Below are 19,689 nucleotides of genomic sequence, written 5' to 3' on the forward strand. Positions count from 1 at the left end.
TGTTAGGACTTCAATGATCAAGATTGTCAGTTTACAGCTTTCTGAGTCCAGTAATGCTGAAATAGTACTTCTGTTCAAATGAAGTGAAATCTAGCCCAAATCTGCTCAAAAGCTTGTCTATCTATTAGAAAAAGCTGTTTCATTCAGTATTCAGTGCAAATCTTGCCAAACTGATAGATGCTTATGCCTTATGAAGTACAATGTTTTCTGCAATGCTGTAAGACAGTTTTTAATGTGTTAGAAGTTATATACACAAAAACTAATGTTAGGACTTCAATGATCAAGATTGTCAGTTTACAGCTTTCTGAGTCCAGTAATGCTGAAACAGTACTTCTGTTCAAATGAAGTGAAATCTAGCCCAAATCTGCTCAAAAGCTTGTCTCTCTATTAGAGAAAGCTGTTTCATTCAGTATTCAGTGCAAATCTTGCCAAACTGATAGATGCTTATGCCTTATGAAGTACAATGTTTTCTGCAATGCTGTAAAACAGTTTTTAATGTGTTAGAAGTTATATACACAAAAACTAATGTTAGGACTTCAATGATCAAGATTGTCAGTTTACAGCTTTCTGAGTCCAGAAATGTTGAAATAGTGTTTCTGTTCAAATGAAGTGAAATCAAGCCCAAATCTGCTCAAAAGCTTGTCTCTCTAATAGAGAAAGCTGTTTCATTCAGTATTCAGTGCAAATCTTGCCAAACTGATAGATGCTTATGCCATATGAAATACAATGTTTTCTGCAATGCTGTAAGACAGTTTTTAATGTGTTAGAAGTTATATGCACAAAAACTAATGTTAGGACTTCAATGATCAAGATTGTCAGTTTACAGCTTTCTGAGTCCAGTAATGCTGAAATAGTACTTCTGTTCAAATGAAGTGAAATCTAGCCCAAATCTGCTCAAAAGCTTGTCTCTCTAATAGAGAAAGCTGTTTCATTCAGTATTCAGTGCAAATCTTGCCAAACTGATAGATGCTTATGCCATATGAAATACAATGTTTTCTGCAATGCTGTAAGACAGTTTTTAATGTGTTAGAAGTTATATGCACAAAAACTTATGTTAGGACTTCAATGATCAAGATTGTCAGTTTACAGCTTTCTGAGTCCAGTAATGCTGAAATAGTACTTCTGTTCAAATGAAGTGAAATCTAGCCCAAATCTGCTCAAAAGCTTGTCTCTCTATTAGAGAAAGCTGTTTCATTCAGTATTCAGTGTAAATCTTGCCAAAGTGATAGATGCTTATGCCTTATGAAGTACAATGTTTTCTGCAATGCTGTAAAACAGTTTTTAATGTGTTAGAAGTTATATACACAAAAACTAATGTTAGGACTTCAATGATCAAGATTGTCAGTTTACAGCTTTCTGAGTCCAGAAATGTTGAAATAGTGTTTCTGTTCAAATGAAGTGAAATCAAGCCCAAATCTGCTCAAAAGCTTGTCTCTCTATTAGAGAAAGCTGTTTCATTCAGTATTCAGTGCAAATCTTGCCAAACTGATAGATGCTTATGCCTTATGAAGTACAATGGTTTCTGCAATGCTGTAAGACAGTTTTTAATGTGTTAGAAGTTATATACACAAAAACTAATGTTAGGACTTCAATGATCAAGATTGTCAGTTTACAGCTTTCTGAGTCCAGTAATGCTGAAATAGTACTTCTGTTCAAATGAAGTGAAATCTAGCCCAAATCTGCTCAAAAGCTTGTCTCTCTAATAGAGAAAGCTGTTTCATTCAGTATTCAGTGCAAATCTTGCCAAACTGATAGATGCTTATGCCATATGAAATACAATGTTTTCTGCAATGCTGTAAAAAAAGTTTTTAATGTGTTAGAAGTTATATGCACAAAAACTTATTTTAGGACTTCACAATGATCAAGATTGTCAGTTTACAGCTTTCTGAGTCCAGTAATGCTGAAACAGTACTTCTGTTCAAATGAAGTGAAATCTAGCCCAAATCTGCTCAAAAGCTTGTCTCTCTATTAGAGAAAGCTGTTTCATTCAGTATTCAGTGCAAATCTTGCCAAACTGATAGATGCTTATGCCTTATGAAGTACAATGTTTTCTGCAATGCTGTAAGACAGTTTTTAATGTGTTAGAAGTTATATGCACAAAAACTTATGTTAGGACTTCAATGATCAAGATTGTCAGTTTACAGCTTTCTGAGTCCAGTAATGCTGAAATAGTACTTCTGTTCAAATGAAGTGAAATCTAGCCCAAATCTGCTCAAAAGCTTGTCTCTCTAATAGAGAAAGCTGTTTCATTCAGTATTCAGTGCAAATCTTGCCAAACTGATAGATGCTTATGCCATATGAAATACAATGTTTTCTGCAATGCTGTAAGACAGTTTTTAATGTGTTAGAAGTTATATGCACAAAAACTTATGTTAGGACTTCAATGATCAAGATTGTCAGTTTACAGCTTTCTGAGTCCAGTAATGCTGAAATAGTACTTCTGTTCAAATGAAGTGAAATCTAGCCCAAATCTGCTCAAAAGCTTGTCTCTCTAATAGAGAAAGCTGTTTCATTCAGTATTCAGTGCAAATCTTGCCAAACTGATAGATGCTTATGCCATATGAAATACAATGTTTTCTGCAATGCTGTAAAAAAAGTTTTTAATGTGTTAGAAGTTATATGCACAAAAACTTATTTTAGGACTTCACAATGATCAAGATTGTCAGTTTACAGCTTTCTGAGTCCAGTAATGCTGAAACAGTACTTCTGTTCAAATGAAGTGAAATCTAGCCCAAATCTGCTCAAAAGCTTGTCTCTCTATTAGAGAAAGCTGTTTCATTCAGTATTCAGTGCAAATCTTGCCAAACTGATAGATGCTTATGCCTTATGAAGTACAATGTTTTCTGCAATGCTGTAAGACAGTTTTTAATGTGTTAGAAGTTATATGCACAAAAACTTATGTTAGGACTTCAATGATCAAGATTGTCAGTTTACAGCTTTCTGAGTCCAGTAATGCTGAAATAGTACTTCTGTTCAAATGAAGTGAAATCTAGCCCAAATCTGCTCAAAAGCTTGTCTCTCTAATAGAGAAAGCTGTTTCATTCAGTATTCAGTGCAAATCTTGCCAAACTGATAGATGCTTATGCCATATGAAATACAATGTTTTCTGCAATGCTGTAAGACAGTTTTTAATGTGTTAGAAGTTATATGCACAAAAACTTATGTTAGGACTTCAATGATCAAGATTGTCAGTTTACAGCTTTCTGAGTCCAGTAATGCTGAAATAGTACTTCTGTTCAAATGAAGTGAAATCTAGCCCAAATCTGCTCAAAAGCTTGTCTCTCTAATAGAGAAAGCTGTTTCATTCAGTATTCAGTGCAAATCTTGCCAAACTGATAGATGCTTATGCCATATGAAATACAATGTTTTCTGCAATGCTGTAAGACAGTTTTTAATGTGTTAGAAGTTATATGCACAAAAACTTATGTTAGGACTTCAATGATCAAGATTGTCAGTTTACAGCTTTCTGAGTCCAGTAATGCTGAAACAGTACTTCTGTTCAAATGAAGTGAAATCTAGCCCAAATCTGCTCAAAAGCTTGTCTCTCTATTAGAGAAAGCTGTTTCATTCAGTATTCAGTGTAAATCTTGCCAAAGTGATAGATGCTTATGCCTTATGAAGTACAATGTTTTCTGCAATGCTGTAAAACAGTTTTTAATGTGTTAGAAGTTATATACACAAAAACTAATGTTAGGACTTCAATGATCAAGATTGTCAGTTTACAGCTTTCTGAGTCCAGAAATGTTGAAATAGTGTTTCTGTTCAAATGAAGTGAAATCAAGCCCAAATCTGCTCAAAAGCTTGTCTCTCTATTAGAGAAAGCTGTTTCATTCAGTATTCAGTGCAAATCTTGCCAAACTGATAGATGCTTATGCCTTATGAAGTACAATGGTTTCTGCAATGCTGTAAGACAGTTTTTAATGTGTTAGAAGTTATATACACAAAAACTAATGTTAGGACTTCAATGATCAAGATTGTCAGTTTACAGCTTTCTGAGTCCAGTAATGCTGAAATAGTACTTCTGTTCAAATGAAGTGAAATCTAGCCCAAATCTGCTCAAAAGCTTGTCTCTCTAATAGAGAAAGCTGTTTCATTCAGTATTCAGTGCAAATCTTGCCAAACTGATAGATGCTTATGCCATATGAAATACAATGTTTTCTGCAATGCTGTAAAAAAAGTTTTTAATGTGTTAGAAGTTATATGCACAAAAACTTATTTTAGGACTTCACAATGATCAAGATTGTCAGTTTACAGCTTTCTGAGTCCAGTAATGCTGAAACAGTACTTCTGTTCAAATGAAGTGAAATCTAGCCCAAATCTGCTCAAAAGCTTGTCTCTCTATTAGAGAAAGCTGTTTCATTCAGTATTCAGTGCAAATCTTGCCAAACTGATAGATGCTTATGCCTTATGAAGTACAATGTTTTCTGCAATGCTGTAAAACAGTTTTTAATGTGTTAGAAGTTATATGCACAAAAACTAATGTTAGGACTTCAATGATCAAGATTGTCAGTTTACAGCTTTCTGAGTCCAGAAATGTTGAAATAGTGTTTCTGTTCAAATGAAGTGAAATCAAGCCCAAATCTGCTCAAAAGCTTGTCTCTCTAATAGAGAAAGCTGTTTCATTCAGTATTCAGTGCAAATCTTGCCAAACTGATAGATGCTTATGCCATATGAAATACAATGTTTTCTGCAATGCTGTAAGACAGTTTTTAATGTGTTAGAAGTTATATGCACAAAAACTTATGTTAGGACTTCAATGATCAAGATTGTCAGTTTACAGCTTTCTGAGTCCAGTAATGCTGAAATAGTACTTCTGTTCAAATGAAGTGAAATCTAGCCCAAATCTGCTCAAAAGCTTGTCTCTCTAATAGAGAAAGCTGTTTCATTCAGTATTCAGTGCAAATCTTGCCAAACTGATAGATGCTTATGCCATATGAAATACAATGTTTTCTGCAATGCTGTAAGACAGTTTTTAATGTGTTAGAAGTTATATGCACAAAAACTTATGTTAGGACTTCAATGATCAAGATTGTCAGTTTACAGCTTTCTGAGTCCAGTAATGCTGAAATAGTACTTCTGTTCAAATGAAGTGAAATCTAGCCCAAATCTGCTCAAAAGCTTGTCTATCTATTAGAAAAAGCTGTTTCATTCAGTATTCAGTGCAAATCTTGCCAAACTGATAGATGCTTATGCCTTATGAAGTACAATGTTTTCTGCAATGCTGTAAGACAGTTTTTAATGTGTTAGAAGTTATATACACAAAAACTAATGTTAGGACTTCAATGATCAAGATTGTCAGTTTACAGCTTTCTGAGTCCAGTAATGCTGAAACAGTACTTCTGTTCAAATGAAGTGAAATCTAGCCCAAATCTGCTCAAAAGCTTGTCTCTCTATTAGAGAAAGCTGTTTCATTCAGTATTCAGTGCAAATCTTGCCAAACTGATAGATGCTTATGCCTTATGAAGTACAATGTTTTCTGCAATGCTGTAAAACAGTTTTTAATGTGTTAGAAGTTATATACACAAAAACTAATGTTAGGACTTCAATGATCAAGATTGTCAGTTTACAGCTTTCTGAGTCCAGAAATGTTGAAATAGTGTTTCTGTTCAAATGAAGTGAAATCAAGCCCAAATCTGCTCAAAAGCTTGTCTCTCTAATAGAGAAAGCTGTTTCATTCAGTATTCAGTGCAAATCTTGCCAAACTGATAGATGCTTATGCCATATGAAATACAATGTTTTCTGCAATGCTGTAAGACAGTTTTTAATGTGTTAGAAGTTATATGCACAAAAACTAATGTTAGGACTTCAATGATCAAGATTGTCAGTTTACAGCTTTCTGAGTCCAGTAATGCTGAAATAGTACTTCTGTTCAAATGAAGTGAAATCTAGCCCAAATCTGCTCAAAAGCTTGTCTCTCTAATAGAGAAAGCTGTTTCATTCAGTATTCAGTGCAAATCTTGCCAAACTGATAGATGCTTATGCCATATGAAATACAATGTTTTCTGCAATGCTGTAAGACAGTTTTTAATGTGTTAGAAGTTATATGCACAAAAACTTATGTTAGGACTTCAATGATCAAGATTGTCAGTTTACAGCTTTCTGAGTCCAGTAATGCTGAAATAGTACTTCTGTTCAAATGAAGTGAAATCTAGCCCAAATCTGCTCAAAAGCTTGTCTCTCTAATAGAGAAAGCTGTTTCATTCAGTATTCAGTGCAAATCTTGCCAAACTGATAGATGCTTATGCCATATGAAATACAATGTTTTCTGCAATGCTGTAAGACAGTTTTTAATGTGTTAGAAGTTATATGCACAAAAACTTATGTTAGGACTTCAATGATCAAGATTGTCAGTTTACAGCTTTCTGAGTCCAGTAATGCTGAAATAGTACTTCTGTTCAAATGAAGTGAAATCTAGCCCAAATCTGCTCAAAAGCTTGTCTCTCTATTAGAGAAAGCTGTTTCATTCAGTATTCAGTGCAAATCTTGCCAAACTGATAGATGCTTATGCCTTATGAAGTACAATGTTTTCTGCAATGCTGTAAAACAGTTTTTAATGTGTTAGAAGTTATATACACAAAAACTAATGTTAGGACTTCAATGATCAAGATTGTCAGTTTACAGCTTTCTGAGTCCAGAAATGTTGAAATAGTGTTTCTGTTCAAATGAAGTGAAATCAAACCCAAATCTGCTCAAAAGCTTGTCTCTCTATTAGAGAAAGCTGTTTCATTCAGTATTCAGTGCAAATCTTGCCAAACTGATAGATGCTTATGCCTTATGAAGTACAATGTTTTCTGCAATGCTGTAAAACAGTTTTTAATGTGTTAGAAGTTATATACACAAAAACTAATGTTAGGACTTCAATGATCAAGATTGTCAGTTTACAGCTTTCTGAGTCCAGTAATGCTGAAACAGTACTTCTGTTCAAATGAAGTGAAATCTAGCCCAAATCTGCTCAAAAGCTTGTCTCTCTATTAGAGAAAGCTGTTTCATTCAGTATTCAGTGCAAATCTTGCCAAACTGATAGATGCTTATGCCTTATGAAGTACAATGTTTTCTGCAATGCTGTAAAACAGTTTTTAATGTGTTAGAAGTTATATACACAAAAACTAATGTTAGGACTTCAATGATCAAGATTGTCAGTTTACAGCTTTCTGAGTCCAGAAATGTTGAAATAGTGTTTCTGTTCAAATGAAGTGAAATCAAGCCCAAATCTGCTCAAAAGCTTGTCTCTCTAATAGAGAAAGCTGTTTCATTCAGTATTCAGTGCAAATCTTGCCAAACTGATAGATGCTTATGCCATATGAAATACAATGTTTTCTGCAATGCTGTAAGACAGTTTTTAATGTGTTAGAAGTTATATGCACAAAAACTAATGTTAGGACTTCAATGATCAAGATTGTCAGTTTACAGCTTTCTGAGTCCAGTAATGCTGAAATAGTACTTCTGTTCAAATGAAGTGAAATCTAGCCCAAATCTGCTCAAAAGCTTGTCTCTCCAATAGAGAAAGCTGTTTCATTCAGTATTCAGTGCAAATCTTGCCAAACTGATAGATGCTTATGCCTTAAGAAGTACAATGGTTTCTGCAATGCTGTAAGACAGTTTTTAATGTGTTAGAAGTTATATACACAAAAACTAATGTTAGGACTTCAATGATCAAGATTGTCAGTTTACAGCTTTCTGAGTCCAGTAATGCTGAAATAGTACTTCTGTTCAAATGAAGTGAAATCTAGCCCAAATCTGCTCAAAAGCTTGTCTATCTATTAGAGAAAGCTGTTTCATTCAGTATTCAGTGCAAATCTTGCCAAACTGATAGATGCTTATGCCTTATGAAGTACAATGTTTTCTGCAATGCTGTAAGACAGTTTTTAATGTGTTAGAAGTTATATACACAAAAACTAATGTTAGGACTTCAATGATCAAGATTGTCAGTTTACAGCTTTCTGAGTCCAGTAATGCTGAAACAGTACTTCTGTTCAAATGAAGTGAAATCTAGCCCAAATCTGCTCAAAAGCTTGTCTCTCTATTAGAGAAAGCTGTTTCATTCAGTATTCAGTGCAAATCTTGCCAAACTGATAGATGCTTATGCCTTATGAAGTACAATGTTTTCTGCAATGCTGTAAAACAGTTTTTAATGTGTTAGAAGTTATATACACAAAAACTAATGTTAGGACTTCAATGATCAAGATTGTCAGTTTACAGCTTTCTGAGTCCAGAAATGTTGAAATAGTGTTTCTGTTCAAATGAAGTGAAATCAAGCCCAAATCTGCTCAAAAGCTTGTCTCTCTAATAGAGAAAGCTGTTTCATTCAGTATTCAGTGCAAATCTTGCCAAACTGATAGATGCTTATGCCATATGAAATACAATGTTTTCTGCAATGCTGTAAGACAGTTTTTAATGTGTTAGAAGTTATATGCACAAAAACTAATGTTAGGACTTCAATGATCAAGATTGTCAGTTTACAGCTTTCTGAGTCCAGTAATGCTGAAATAGTACTTCTGTTCAAATGAAGTGAAATCTAGCCCAAATCTGCTCAAAAGCTTGTCTCTCTAATAGAGAAAGCTGTTTCATTCAGTATTCAGTGCAAATCTTGCCAAACTGATAGATGCTTATGCCATATGAAATACAATGTTTTCTGCAATGCTGTAAGACAGTTTTTAATGTGTTAGAAGTTATATGCACAAAAACTTATGTTAGGACTTCAATGATCAAGATTGTCAGTTTACAGCTTTCTGAGTCCAGTAATGCTGAAATAGTACTTCTGTTCAAATGAAGTGAAATCTAGCCCAAATCTGCTCAAAAGCTTGTCTCTCTAATAGAGAAAGCTGTTTCATTCAGTATTCAGTGCAAATCTTGCCAAACTGATAGATGCTTATGCCATATGAAATACAATGTTTTCTGCAATGCTGTAAGACAGTTTTTAATGTGTTAGAAGTTATATGCACAAAAACTTATGTTAGGACTTCAATGATCAAGATTGTCAGTTTACAGCTTTCTGAGTCCAGTAATGCTGAAATAGTACTTCTGTTCAAATGAAGTGAAATCTAGCCCAAATCTGCTCAAAAGCTTGTCTCTCTATTAGAGAAAGCTGTTTCATTCAGTATTCAGTGCAAATCTTGCCAAACTGATAGATGCTTATGCCTTATGAAGTACAATGTTTTCTGCAATGCTGTAAAACAGTTTTTAATGTGTTAGAAGTTATATACACAAAAACTAATGTTAGGACTTCAATGATCAAGATTGTCAGTTTACAGCTTTCTGAGTCCAGAAATGTTGAAATAGTGTTTCTGTTCAAATGAAGTGAAATCAAACCCAAATCTGCTCAAAAGCTTGTCTCTCTATTAGAGAAAGCTGTTTCATTCAGTATTCAGTGCAAATCTTGCCAAACTGATAGATGCTTATGCCTTATGAAGTACAATGTTTTCTGCAATGCTGTAAAACAGTTTTTAATGTGTTAGAAGTTATATACACAAAAACTAATGTTAGGACTTCAATGATCAAGATTGTCAGTTTACAGCTTTCTGAGTCCAGTAATGCTGAAACAGTACTTCTGTTCAAATGAAGTGAAATCTAGCCCAAATCTGCTCAAAAGCTTGTCTCTCTATTAGAGAAAGCTGTTTCATTCAGTATTCAGTGCAAATCTTGCCAAACTGATAGATGCTTATGCCTTATGAAGTACAATGTTTTCTGCAATGCTGCAAAACAGTTTTTAATGTGTTAGAAGTTATATACACAAAAACTAATGTTAGGACTTCAATGATCAAGATTGTCAGTTTACAGCTTTCTGAGTCCAGAAATGTTGAAATAGTGTTTCTGTTCAAATGAAGTGAAATCAAGCCCAAATCTGCTCAAAAGCTTGTCTCTCAAATAGAGAAAGCTGTTTCATTCAGTATTCAGTGCAAATCTTGCCAAACTGATAGATGCTTATGCCATATGAAATACAATGTTTTCTGCAATGCTGTAAGACAGTTTTTAATGTGTTAGAAGTTATATGCACAAAAACTAATGTTAGGACTTCAATGATCAAGATTGTCAGTTTACAGCTTTCTGAGTCCAGTAATGCTGAAATAGTACTTCTGTTCAAATGAAGTGAAATCTAGCCCAAATCTGCTCAAAAGCTTGTCTCTCTAATAGAGAAAGCTGTTTCATTCAGTATTCAGTGCAAATCTTGCCAAACTGATAAATGCTTATGCCATATGAAATACAATGTTTTCTGCAATGCTGTAAGACAGTTTTTAATGTGTTAGAAGTTATATGCACAAAAACTTATGTTAGGACTTCAATGATCAAGATTGTCAGTTTACAGCTTTCTGAGTCCAGTAATGCTGAAACAGTACTTCTGTTCAAATGAAGTGAAATCTAGCCCAAATCTGCTCAAAAGCTTGTCTCTCTATTAGAGAAAGCTGTTTCATTCAGTATTCAGTGCAAATCTTGCCAAACTGATAGATGCTTATGCCATATGAAATACAATGTTTTCTGCAATGCTGTAAGACAGTTTTTAATGTGTTAGAAGTTATATGCACAAAAACTTATGTTAGGACTTCAATGATCAAGATTGTCAGTTTACAGCTTTCTGAGTCCAGTAATGCTGAAATAGTACTTCTGTTCAAATGAAGTGAAATCTAGCCCAAATCTGCTCAAAAGCTTGTCTCTCTAATAGAGAAAGCTGTTTCATTCAGTATTCAGTGCAAATCTTGCCAAACTGATAGATGCTTATGCCATATGAAATACAATGTTTTCTGCAATGCTGTAAGACAGTTTTTAATGTGTTAGAAGTTATATGCACAAAAACTTATGTTAGGACTTCAATGATCAAGATTGTCAGTTTACAGCTTTCTGAGTCCAGTAATGCTGAAATAGTACTTCTGTTCAAATGAAGTGAAATCTAGCCCAAATCTGCTCAAAAGCTTGTCTCTCTATTAGAGAAAGCTGTTTCATTCAGTATTCAGTGCAAATCTTGCCAAACTGATAGATGCTTATGCCTTATGAAGTACAATGTTTTCTGCAATGCTGTAAAACAGTTTTTAATGTGTTAGAAGTTATATACACAAAAACTAATGTTAGGACTTCAATGATCAAGATTGTCAGTTTACAGCTTTCTGAGTCCAGTAATGCTGAAACAGTACTTCTGTTCAAATGAAGTGAAATCTAGCCCAAATCTGCTCAAAAGCTTGTCTCTCTATTAGAGAAAGCTGTTTCATTCAGTATTCAGTGCAAATCTTGCCAAACTGATAGATGCTTATGCCTTATGAAGTACAATGTTTTCTGCAATGCTGTAAAACAGTTTTTAATGTGTTAGAAGTTATATACACAAAAACTAATGTTAGGACTTCAATGATCAAGATTGTCAGTTTACAGCTTTCTGAGTCCAGAAATGTTGAAATAGTGTTTCTGTTCAAATAAAGTGAAATCAAGCCCAAATCTGCTCAAAAGCTTGTCTCTCTATTAGAGAAAGCTGTTTCATTCAGTATTCAGTGCAAATCTTGCCAAACTGATAGATGCTTATGCCATATGAAATACAATGTTTTCTGCAATGCTGTAAGACAGTTTTTAATGTGTTAGAAGTTATATACACAAAAACTAATGTTAGGACTTCAATGATCAAGATTGTCAGTTTACAGCTTTCTGAGTCCAGAAATGTTGAAATAGTGTTTCTGTTCAAATGAAGTGAAATCAAGCCCAAATCTGCTCAAAAGCTTGTCTCTCTATTAGAGAAAGCTGTTTCATTCAGTATTCAGTGCAAATCTTGCCAAACTGATAGATGCTTATGCCTTATGAAGTACAATGGTTTCTGCAATGCTGTAAGACAGTTTTTAATGTGTTAGAAGTTATATACACAAAAACTAATGTTAGGACTTCAATGATCAAGATTGTCAGTTTACAGCTTTCTGAGTCCAGTAATGCTGAAATAGTACTTCTGTTCAAATGAAGTGAAATCTAGCCCAAATCTGCTCAAAAGCTTGTCTCTCTAATAGAGAAAGCTGTTTCATTCAGTATTCAGTGCAAATCTTGCCAAACTGATAGATGCTTATGCCATATGAAATACAATGTTTTCTGCAATGCTGTAAAAAAAGTTTTTAATGTGTTAGAAGTTATATGCACAAAAACTTATTTTAGGACTTCACAATGATCAAGATTGTCAGTTTACAGCTTTCTGAGTCCAGTAATGCTGAAACAGTACTTCTGTTCAAATGAAGTGAAATCTAGCCCAAATCTGCTCAAAAGCTTGTCTCTCTATTAGAGAAAGCTGTTTCATTCAGTATTCAGTGCAAATCTTGCCAAACTGATAGATGCTTATGCCTTATGAAGTACAATGTTTTCTGCAATGCTGTAAGACAGTTTTTAATGTGTTAGAAGTTATATGCACAAAAACTTATGTTAGGACTTCAATGATCAAGATTGTCAGTTTACAGCTTTCTGAGTCCAGTAATGCTGAAATAGTACTTCTGTTCAAATGAAGTGAAATCTAGCCCAAATCTGCTCAAAAGCTTGTCTCTCTAATAGAGAAAGCTGTTTCATTCAGTATTCAGTGCAAATCTTGCCAAACTGATAGATGCTTATGCCATATGAAATACAATGTTTTCTGCAATGCTGTAAGACAGTTTTTAATGTGTTAGAAGTTATATGCACAAAAACTTATGTTAGGACTTCAATGATCAAGATTGTCAGTTTACAGCTTTCTGAGTCCAGTAATGCTGAAATAGTACTTCTGTTCAAATGAAGTGAAATCTAGCCCAAATCTGCTCAAAAGCTTGTCTCTCTAATAGAGAAAGCTGTTTCATTCAGTATTCAGTGCAAATCTTGCCAAACTGATAGATGCTTATGCCATATGAAATACAATGTTTTCTGCAATGCTGTAAAAAAAGTTTTTAATGTGTTAGAAGTTATATGCACAAAAACTTATTTTAGGACTTCACAATGATCAAGATTGTCAGTTTACAGCTTTCTGAGTCCAGTAATGCTGAAACAGTACTTCTGTTCAAATGAAGTGAAATCTAGCCCAAATCTGCTCAAAAGCTTGTCTCTCTATTAGAGAAAGCTGTTTCATTCAGTATTCAGTGCAAATCTTGCCAAACTGATAGATGCTTATGCCTTATGAAGTACAATGTTTTCTGCAATGCTGTAAGACAGTTTTTAATGTGTTAGAAGTTATATGCACAAAAACTTATGTTAGGACTTCAATGATCAAGATTGTCAGTTTACAGCTTTCTGAGTCCAGTAATGCTGAAATAGTACTTCTGTTCAAATGAAGTGAAATCTAGCCCAAATCTGCTCAAAAGCTTGTCTCTCTAATAGAGAAAGCTGTTTCATTCAGTATTCAGTGCAAATCTTGCCAAACTGATAGATGCTTATGCCATATGAAATACAATGTTTTCTGCAATGCTGTAAGACAGTTTTTAATGTGTTAGAAGTTATATGCACAAAAACTTATGTTAGGACTTCAATGATCAAGATTGTCAGTTTACAGCTTTCTGAGTCCAGTAATGCTGAAATAGTACTTCTGTTCAAATGAAGTGAAATCTAGCCCAAATCTGCTCAAAAGCTTGTCTCTCTAATAGAGAAAGCTGTTTCATTCAGTATTCAGTGCAAATCTTGCCAAACTGATAGATGCTTATGCCATATGAAATACAATGTTTTCTGCAATGCTGTAAGACAGTTTTTAATGTGTTAGAAGTTATATGCACAAAAACTTATGTTAGGACTTCAATGATCAAGATTGTCAGTTTACAGCTTTCTGAGTCCAGTAATGCTGAAATAGTACTTCTGTTCAAATGAAGTGAAATCTAGCCCAAATCTGCTCAAAAGCTTGTCTCTCTAATAGAGAAAGCTGTTTCATTCAGTATTCAGTGCAAATCTTGCCAAACTGATAGATGCTTATGCCATATGAAATACAATGTTTTCTGCAATGCTGTAAAAAAAGTTTTTAATGTGTTAGAAGTTATATGCACAAAAACTTATTTTAGGACTTCACAATGATCAAGATTGTCAGTTTACAGCTTTCTGAGTCCAGTAATGCTGAAACAGTACTTCTGTTCAAATGAAGTGAAATCTAGCCCAAATCTGCTCAAAAGCTTGTCTCTCTATTAGAGAAAGCTGTTTCATTCAGTATTCAGTGCAAATCTTGCCAAACTGATAGATGCTTATGCCTTATGAAGTACAATGTTTTCTGCAATGCTGTAAGACAGTTTTTAATGTGTTAGAAGTTATATGCACAAAAACTTATGTTAGGACTTCAATGATCAAGATTGTCAGTTTACAGCTTTCTGAGTCCAGTAATGCTGAAATAGTACTTCTGTTCAAATGAAGTGAAATCTAGCCCAAATCTGCTCAAAAGCTTGTCTCTCTAATAGAGAAAGCTGTTTCATTCAGTATTCAGTGCAAATCTTGCCAAACTGATAGATGCTTATGCCATATGAAATACAATGTTTTCTGCAATGCTGTAAGACAGTTTTTAATGTGTTAGAAGTTATATGCACAAAAACTTATGTTAGGACTTCAATGATCAAGATTGTCAGTTTACAGCTTTCTGAGTCCAGTAATGCTGAAATAGTACTTCTGTTCAAATGAAGTGAAATCTAGCCCAAATCTGCTCAAAAGCTTGTCTCTCTAATAGAGAAAGCTGTTTCATTCAGTATTCAGTGCAAATCTTGCCAAACTGATAGATGCTTATGCCATATGAAATACAATGTTTTCTGCAATGCTGTAAGACAGTTTTTAATGTGTTAGAAGTTATATGCACAAAAACTTATGTTAGGACTTCAATGATCAAGATTGTCAGTTTACAGCTTTCTGAGTCCAGTAATGCTGAAACAGTACTTCTGTTCAAATGAAGTGAAATCTAGCCCAAATCTGCTCAAAAGCTTGTCTCTCTATTAGAGAAAGCTGTTTCATTCAGTATTCAGTGTAAATCTTGCCAAAGTGATAGATGCTTATGCCTTATGAAGTACAATGTTTTCTGCAATGCTGTAAAACAGTTTTTAATGTGTTAGAAGTTATATACACAAAAACTAATGTTAGGACTTCAATGATCAAAATTGTCAGTTTACAGCTTTCTGAGTCCAGTAATGCTGAAATAGTACTTCTGTTCAAATGAAGTGAAATCTAGCCCAAATCTGCTCAAAAGCTTGTCTATCTATTAGAGAAAGCTGTTTCATTCAGTATTCAGTGCAAATCTTGCCAAACTGATAGATGCTTATGCCTTATGAAGTACAATGTTTTCTGCAATGCTGTAAGACAGTTTTTAATGTGTTAGAAGTTATATACACAAAAACTAATGTTAGGACTTCAATGATCAAGATTGTCAGTTTACAGCTTTCTGAGTCCAGTAATGCTGAAACAGTACTTCTGTTCAAATGAAGTGAAATCTAGCCCAAATCTGCTCAAAAGCTTGTCTCTCTATTAGAGAAAGCTGTTTCATTCAGTATTCAGTGCAAATCTTGCCAAACTGATAGATGCTTATGCCTTATGAAGTACAATGTTTTCTGCAATGCTGTAAAACAGTTTTTAATGTGTTAGAAGTTATATACACAAAAACTAATGTTAGGACTTCAATGATCAAGATTGTCAGTTTACAGCTTTCTGAGTCCAGAAATGTTGAAATAGTGTTTCTGTTCAAATGAAGTGAAATCAAGCCCAAATCTGCTCAAAAGCTTGTCTCTCTAATAGAGAAAGCTGTTTCATTCAGTATTCAGTGCAAATCTTGCCAAACTGATAGATGCTTATGCCATATGAAATACAATGTTTTCTGCAATGCTGTAAGACAGTTTTTAATGTGTTAGAAGTTATATGCACAAAAACTAATGTTAGGACTTCAATGATCAAGATTGTCAGTTTACAGCTTTCTGAGTCCAGTAATGCTGAAATAGTACTTCTGTTCAAATGAAGTGAAATCTAGCCCAAATCTGCTCAAAAGCTTGTCTCTCTAATAGAGAAAGCTGTTTCATTCAGTATTCAGTGCAAATCTTGCCAAACTGATAGATGCTTATGCCATATGAAATACAATGTTTTCTGCAATGCTGTAAGACAGTTTTTAATGTGTTAGAAGTTATATGCACAAAAACTTATGTTAGGACTTCAATGATCAAGATTGTCAGTTTACAGCTTTCTGAGTCCAGTAATGCTGAAATAGTACTTCTGTTCAAATGAAGTGAAATCTAGCCCAAATCTGCTCAAAAGCTTGTCTCTCTAATAGAGAAAGCTGTTTCATTCAGTATTCAGTGCAAATCTTGCCAAACTGATAGATGCTTATGCCATATGAAATACAATGTTTTCTGCAATGCTGTAAGACAGTTTTTAATGTGTTAGAAGTTATATGCACAAAAACTTATGTTAGGACTTCAATGATCAAGATTGTCAGTTTACAGCTTTCTGAGTCCAGTAATGCTGAAATAGTACTTCTGTTCAAATGAAGTGAAATCTAGCCCAAATCTGCTCAAAAGCTTGTCTCTCTATTAGAGAAAGCTGTTTCATTCAGTATTCAGTGCAAATCTTGCCAAACTGATAGATGCTTATGCCTTATGAAGTACAATGTTTTCTGCAATGCTGTAAAACAGTTTTTAATGTGTTAGAAGTTATATACACAAAAACTAATGTTAGGACTTCAATGATCAAGATTGTCAGTTTACAGCTTTCTGAGTCCAGAAATGTTGAAATAGTGTTTCTGTTCAAATGAAGTGAAATCAAACCCAAATCTGCTCAAAAGCTTGTCTCTCTATTAGAGAAAGCTGTTTCATTCAGTATTCAGTGCAAATCTTGCCAAACTGATAGATGCTTATGCCTTATGAAGTACAATGTTTTCTGCAATGCTGTAAAACAGTTTTTAATGTGTTAGAAGTTATATACACAAAAACTAATGTTAGGACTTCAATGATCAAGATTGTCAGTTTACAGCTTTCTGAGTCCAGTAATGCTGAGACAGTACTTCTGTTCAAATGAAGTGAAATCTAGCCCAAATCTGCTCAAAAGCTTGTCTCTCTATTAGAGAAAGCTGTTTCATTCAGTATTCAGTGCAAATCTTGCCAAACTGATAGATGCTTATGCCTTATGAAGTACAATGTTTTCTGCAATGCTGCAAAACAGTTTTTAATGTGTTAGAAGTTATATACACAAAAACTAATGTTAGGACTTCAATGATCAAGATTGTCAGTTTACAGCTTTCTGAGTCCAGAAATGTTGAAATAGTGTTTCTGTTCAAATGAAGTGAAATCAAGCCCAAATCTGCTCAAAAGCTTGTCTCTCAAATAGAGAAAGCTGTTTCATTCAGTATTCAGTGCAAATCTTGCCAAACTGATAGATGCTTATGCCATATGAAATACAATGTTTTCTGCAATGCTGTAAGACAGTTTTTAATGTGTTAGAAGTTATATGCACAAAAACTAATGTTAGGACTTCAATGATCAAGATTGTCAGTTTACAGCTTTCTGAGTCCAGTAATGCTGAAATAGTACTTCTGTTCAAATGAAGTGAAATCTAGCCCAAATCTGCTCAAAAGCTTGTCTCTCTAATAGAGAAAGCTGTTTCATTCAGTATTCAGTGCAAATCTTGCCAAACTGATAAATGCTTATGCCATATGAAATACAATGTTTTCTGCAATGCTGTAAGACAGTTTTTAATGTGTTAGAAGTTATATGCACAAAAACTTATGTTAGGACTTCAATGATCAAGATTGTCAGTTTACAGCTTTCTGAGTCCAGTAATGCTGAAACAGTACTTCTGTTCAAATGAAGTGAAATCTAGCCCAAATCTGCTCAAAAGCTTGTCTCTCTATTAGAGAAAGCTGTTTCATTCAGTATTCAGTGCAAATCTTGCCAAACTGATAGATGCTTATGCCATATGAAATACAATGTTTTCTGCAATGCTGTAAGACAGTTTTTAATGTGTTAGAAGTTATATGCACAAAAACTTATGTTAGGACTTCAATGATCAAGATTGTCAGTTTACAGCTTTCTGAGTCCAGTAATGCTGAAATAGTACTTCTGTTCAAATGAAGTGAAATCTAGCCCAAATCTGCTCAAAAGCTTGTCTCTCTAATAGAGAAAGCTGTTTCATTCAGTATTCAGTGCAAATCTTGCCAAACTGATAGATGCTTATGCCATATGAAATACAATGTTTTCTGCAATGCTGTAAGACAGTTTTTAATGTGTTAGAAGTTATATGCACAAAAACTTATGTTAGGACTTCAATGATCAAGATTGTCAGTTTACAGCTTTCTGAGTCCAGTAATGCTGAAATAGTACTTCTGTTCAAATGAAGTGAAATCTAGCCCAAATCTGCTCAAAAGCTTGTCTCTCTATTAGAGAAAGCTGTTTCATTCAGTATTCAGTGCAAATCTTGCCAAACTGATAGATGCTTATGCCTTATGAAGTACAATGTTTTCTGCAATGCTGTAAAACAGTTTTTAATGTGTTAGAAGTTATATACACAAAAACTAATGTTAGGACTTCAATGATCAAGATTGTCAGTTTACAGCTTTCTGAGTCCAGTAATGCTGAAACAGTACTTCTGTTCAAATGAAGTGAAATCTAGCCCAAATCTGCTCAAAAGCTTGTCTCTCTATTAGAGAAAGCTGTTTCATTCAGTATTCAGTGCAAATCTTGCCAAACTGATAGATGCTTATGCCTTATGAAGTACAATGTTTTCTGCAATGCTGTAAAACAGTTTTTAATGTGTTAGAAGTTATATACACAAAAACTAATGTTAGGACTTCAATGATCAAGATTGTCAGTTTACAGCTTTCTGAGTCCAGAAATGTTGAAATAGTGTTTCTGTTCAAATAAAGTGAAATCAAGCCCAAATCTGCTCAAAAGCTTGTCTCTCTATTAGAGAAAGCTGTTTCATTCAGTATTCAGTGCAAATCTTGCCAAACTGATAGATGCTTATGCCATATGAAATACAATGTTTTCTGCAATGCTGTAAGACAGTTTTTAATGTGTTAGAAGTTATATACACAAAAACTAATGTTAGGACTTCAATGATCAAGATTGTCAGTTTACAGCTTTCTGAGTCCAGAAATGTTGAAATAGTGTTTCTGTTCAAATGAAGTGAAATCAAGCCCAAATCTGCTCAAAAGCTTGTCTCTCTATTAGAGAAAGCTGTTTCATTCAGTATTCAGTGCAAATCTTGCCAAACTGATAGATGCTTATGCCTTATGAAGTACAATGGTTTCTGCAATGCTGTAAGACAGTTTTTAATGTGTTAGAAGTTATATACACAAAAACTAATGTTAGGACTTCAATGATCAAGATTGTCAGTTTACAGCTTTCTGAGTCCAGTAATGCTGAAATAGTACTTCTGTTCAAATGAAGTGAAATCTAGCCCAAATCTGCTCAAAAGCTTGTCTCTCTAATAGAGAAAGCTGTTTCATTCAGTATTCAGTGCAAATCTTGCCAAACTGATAGATGCTTATGCCATATGAAATACAATGTTTTCTGCAATGCTGTAAAAAAAGTTTTTAATGTGTTAGAAGTTATATGCACAAAAACTTATTTTAGGACTTCACAATGATCAAGATTGTCAGTTTACAGCTTTCTGAGTCCAGTAATGCTGAAACAGTACTTCTGTTCAAATGAAGTGAAATCTAGCCCAAATCTGCTCAAAAGCTTGTCTCTCTATTAGAGAAAGCTGTTTCATTCAGTATTCAGTGCAAATCTTGCCAAACTGATAGATGCTTATGCCTTATGAAGTACAATGTTT

This window comes from Carassius gibelio, chromosome B10 (assembly GCF_023724105.1).
Source record: "Carassius gibelio isolate Cgi1373 ecotype wild population from Czech Republic chromosome B10, carGib1.2-hapl.c, whole genome shotgun sequence".
NCBI classification, from domain to species: domain Eukaryota; kingdom Metazoa; phylum Chordata; class Actinopteri; order Cypriniformes; family Cyprinidae; genus Carassius; species Carassius gibelio.